The sequence below is a fragment of the Corythoichthys intestinalis genome, chromosome 15 (genome assembly GCF_030265065.1).
Source record: "Corythoichthys intestinalis isolate RoL2023-P3 chromosome 15, ASM3026506v1, whole genome shotgun sequence".
Taxonomy (NCBI): Eukaryota; Metazoa; Chordata; class Actinopteri; order Syngnathiformes; family Syngnathidae; genus Corythoichthys; species Corythoichthys intestinalis.
The window spans coordinates 7,942,962-7,948,277 of NC_080409.1; positions in this window are offsets into that span (position 1 = coordinate 7,942,962).

The window sequence follows — 5,316 nt, forward strand, 5'->3', positions numbered from 1 at the left end:
GACGAACAGTGCTGGCCAAAAGAATTGGCACCCCTGCAATTCTGCCAGATAATGCTCGATTTCTCATGATTGCAATTTCAAATGCTTTGGTAGTAATATCTTCGTTGATTTTGCTTCCAAAAAAAACACAAAAGACCATTGTCATTTTACACAAAACTCCAAAAATGGGCCAGACAAAAGTATTGGCACCCTTTGAAAAATCATGTGATGCTTCTCTAATATGTGTAATTAACAGCACCTGTTACTTATCTGTGGTAGTGACGGGATCTGTCGTTCACTTGAGAAAACGAATCCATTTCGGTTCGTTCAGTAAAAAGATTCGTTCAAACAAATCGTTCAACGAATCGTTCGCCCCCCTTATTTCCCTCCCCGCCCAAATGAATCGTTCGGTTAGTGAACGGGAAGTGACGTTGCCGAACGAATCACCAAAGACCGTTTCGCAGTATAACTGAACGGGAAGTGACATTGCTTGGTCCCTCCCTCTCTTGCACACAGGCTCCTCATTGACCGCTCATCGTAGTTTCAGAAATGAGTGACAGGCGATATCATTCTGCTTTCACAGACAGCCTCGTCTCCCTCCCGCTGCTGCAAAAGCGTGGGAGAACTTCCGCGTCGCCTGTCGTATTTGTATGGGCTCAAAGTCATGGCTCGTGCTTGCATTTCGATTTAGGACACGGTTAAACATTTTCATTTTGTGAGGGGGGTTTGGGGTCGAGGGCGCACGGACTTTCTTTAGCATTATCTTGATCACATATACAATGCTGCTGCTACCAGCCAACGCAGCATGCTTGCTGTCACGAAAATAAAAATAAATCGAAAGTTTAATTTCTAAATATGGAACGACCAACACATCATATTTACCTCTCGCTCTGTTGTATTTTTGTTTTTATGCTCATCACTATTATTTTTGGTCACTAATGTTAAAACTAAAGTGTAAATAGCTTGTTGTCAAATGTGCTGCTCTGAAATAAAAACAATACTACATTTGATATTTGACAGTTTAATTGCAGATCAGTATTAAGATGATCGTATTGAATTTTTGCACTGGTATTAATAAATAAAATAATCCGGTCAGCTCCCCTGTCGTCCCCTCATCTCAGATCGTCAAATGCTGACGAGAAATAATTGTTTGCTCTTTACGATGTCGCCTTTCTACTCTCATTAGTCTGTTAAGAAAAATGTAGACATATTGCGACATCTCCCGTGTCCGCGTGCGTTGTTTTGGGGCACTTGAGTAGCACAAAATGGACGGATTGACATAATTTGTTAAACCAACCAACACCCGACACGCTCTGACACGAAAAAAAAAATAAAACAGTCGGAAAAAATTGACATGTATATAATTTCATTGCAAATCAGTATTATGGTGATCATACTGCATATTCTTTTTTTCTGTGCACATATTAGGTTAATATCGCTGCCATGAAGCCTCCATATAGTAACAGTTCTCTGCCCCCTTCACTGCCGTCACGTGACCGCAGCTCAGCTTTTGCTTGCCTCGTAGCTACCCGTGTTTTAAATTACTGTAAATTTGATAGTATGTTGTCATAGGCAGTCCCGAGTCTGTTGAGAAAAGTAGTAGACTAAACCATGCTCGCTAGATTTGTGTGGTGTTTTTGTCTGTTTGAGCAGCATTTGATAGGCTCCACGTTAACAAGTATGTGACAAAGTAATTTCCTTTCATTTTTTGACTCGTTCACCGCATAGTCATTACTGGAAAGTCAAGTTATCAGCAAGCTAGGTCAGGAACTGGAGGACCGAGTCACTGAACGGGAAGTGACAAAACTCAGTCTTGCCCGCCTGCCTGCACGCTGGCTGCTTATTGGCCACACGTGGAAGTGAGTGACAGACGCCCTGATTCTGTTTCCGCTCCCTCCCCTGCCCGCGATGAGGCTGGCGTCTGATTGGTCATGTGCGATGTCAGAAGACGCTGCCGCTTGCTCAACCCCCTTCCACACAGCGAACAAGCCCCAACTCCATAGAACGAATCAGTGCAGATGGTGATTAGTTCGGTCTCGTTCACCCAAACAATTCGTTCAAAAAGAACGAATCGTTCGCGACAGATACAACACTAATCTGTGGCACATAACAGGTGGTGGCAATAACTAAATCGTACTTGCAGTTAAAATGGATTGAAGTTGACTCAACCTCTGCCCCGTGTCCTTGTGTGTACCACATTGAGCAAGGAGAAAAGAAAGACGACCAAAGAAATGTTTGAGGACTTGAGAAGCAAAATTGTGAGGAAGCATGGGCACTCTCAAGGCTACATCTCCATCTCCAAAGACCTGAATGTTCCTGTGTCTACCGTTCGCAGTGTAATCAAAAAGTGTAAGTGCATGGCACTGTGGCTAACCTCCCAAGATGTGGACGGAAAAGAAAAATTGACAAGAGATTTCAACGAAAGATTGTGCGGATGGTGGATAAAGAACCTCGACTGACATCCAAACAAGTTCAAGCTGTCCTGCAGTCCAAGTGTACAACAGTGTCAACCCGTACTATTCATCGGCATCTGAATGAAAAGGGACACTATGGTAGGATACCCGGAAAGACCCCACTTCTGACTCAGTGACATAGAAAAGCCAGGCTTGAGTTTGCCAAGACTTCCCAGAGTTAGCCAAAAACGTTTTAGAAGAATGTTCTCTGGTCAGATGAGACAAAAGTAGAGCTTTTTGGAAAAAGGCATCAACATTTACAGGGAAAAAAACGAGGCCTTCAAAGAACACAGTCAAACATGGATTAGGTTCCCTGATGTTTTGGGGTTGCTTTGCTGCCTCTGCCACTGGACTGCTCTACCGTGTGTATGGCATTATGAAGTTTGAAGAATACCAACAAATTTTGCAACATAATGTAGGGCCCGGTGTGAGAAAGCTGGGTCTCCCGCAGAGGTCATGGGTCTTCCAGCAGGACAATGACCCACAACACACTTCAAAAAGCAGGAGAAAATGGTTTGAGAGAAAGCACTGGAAACTTCTAAAGTGGCCAGCAATGATTCCAGACCTGAATCCAATAGAACACTTGTGAAGAGATCTGAAAATGGCAGTTTGGAGAAGGCACCCTTCAAATTTTAGAGACTTTGAGCAGTTGGCCAAAGAAGAATGGTCTAAAATTCCAGCAGAGCATTGTTAGAAACTCATCGATGGATACCGGAAGCGGTTGTTCGCAGTTATTTTGTGTCCAGGTTGTGCTACCAAGTATTAGGCTGAGGGTTCCAATACTTTTGTCCGGCCCATTTTTGAGTTTTGTGTAAAATGATAATGATTTTTTTTTTTAATTCCCGTTTGTGTTTTTTCATTGCAAGCAAAATAAATGAAGATGTTACGACCAAAACATTTGTAATCGCAATCATTTTCTGGGAGAAATTGAGCATTATCTGACAGAATTGCAGGAGTGCCAATACTCTTGGCCAGCAGTGTAGTAACATTCTGCATATGTTGATGTCATGAGCAGCTGAATCGAGTCTGCAAACCACATGGACGTCTGACATCGTCATTTCGGAGCTTAGCTCGCTGTCTAGCTACGACTAAGCTCCTACGTTTGGCTGTCAGTACAATGACGTATAATGTTTTTGATAGTTACTTTGAGATTTAGGGGGTACTTAGGGGTACTTAAAGGATTTTAGAAATTAGGGAAGTCACCAGCATAGGAACGAACTCGTTCATAACCTGGGGATTACCTGTATGTCAAATGTAATGTTCCAAGTTGATGTTCTGTGACCGTTATTTCTTCAGTTACTGTTTCAGGACTGTTGCTACATTTTAGTTTCGTTTTACAACCATGTGTTTGAATGACATTTGATTTCATGGCCTGCTAATATTTCTGTCATGTTTGGAGACTTCTAGAGGTCATAGCTGATGTGCCATACTGTGACTCATAAGTGCATAAGGGTGGCAGACATGAACATTTACTTTCTGCCCAACATAACACAATATTGGCCAAATGATATCCTCATGACAGTTTATATCGTTTTGACGAGGTATATCTTCATGTCGTACACCGCGACTTATCGATGTCAAAGCATCACCGTTCGTTTGCGGCCAATTTCAAATAGAGTGGACGTCATTAAAACCTTTGAGATATTGCAAGCATTTTCATGATTACGGGCTGAAGACCTGTCAAGTTGCCACTCATCTTATGACCCCCAACACGATTTTTTAAAGGGACAGGGGCAGTCTAAGCAATCAGTCAAGCACAAGCGGCATTTTTCCAGCAGTCGGTGCGGCCATCCAGTTCCTTCCAAGCACGGCCTCCCGTTTTCTAGACGGGCGAGGGCTCGTTGGTGTAGCTCAGCATGGGGTAGAAGGAGTGGGCCATGTTATTGGACTGCACACAGTAGTCGGCCTCGGACAGGGGCAGCAGGAAGGGCACCAGGAGCATGAGCGTCAGCTGCAGGGGCAGCGCCACCCGCAGGATGCGGCGCGCCAAGGAAGGCGCCGCCCTCGCATCAGAAGGGCAGGAAGCGCACGCAGCGCCGCTGCGACACCTGCCACCATATCACCCATCGATACCGTCACAAATCATTGCTCCATCTCACTTGTTTTGAAACACATGGTAAAATGTGTTTTCTTATCTGGGCAAAAGACCCTATGCAATGTTGTTTTAGTCTTTAGGGTTTAAAGGCTGATTGTTCACACATGCTAAATATAACTTGTGGTGTTAGCATAGCATTAGCATGTAGCGTAGCTTACTTTTTACATGCAGTTGGTGGCGTCCAGGAGGGATAATATTTTCAGTGAATTACAGTATGTAGTGTGTATTATCATCACAGAGTTGACGTTGTCCTTGTACAACATGTGCTCGTCAATGTTCTTTCCAAATTGTTGGAAATTGTTTCTTTTTGGACTGAAACTTGAATTTTACAGACAAAAACATTTTGAGTAATTGTCAATTAAAACTAAACTAACCCATTTAGAAATGACTAAAATATGACTAAGTGTGTTTTGTCCAAAAGACTAAAAACGGCTGCCAAAAACAACACTGCTTTGAAGTCTTACTCCCCCATCATTCGGGAAGCGATCGTTTCCAATCTTGCTTGTCACGTAGCACCGACCTGGCCTGAATTGATCGATCCTCGGAGCCCGATTTTTGGCTTTTTTTGTATCTGGGCCGATTCATTAACTGCTGAATTAGAGCTAGGAGTTAGCCAGTAAGGGCCAGCTTCTGTAGGTTAGGAATTTACCAGTAGTGAGTGTGCATGCACGCACGCACGCACAGCCTTCAGCCTGAAGTGTGCTTGTGTTTGTTTATTTAGAAGTAACAAAAAAGAAAATGAAACGACTGCGCATTTTGATCTTTTATTCATGAAATAAGGCCACCGTG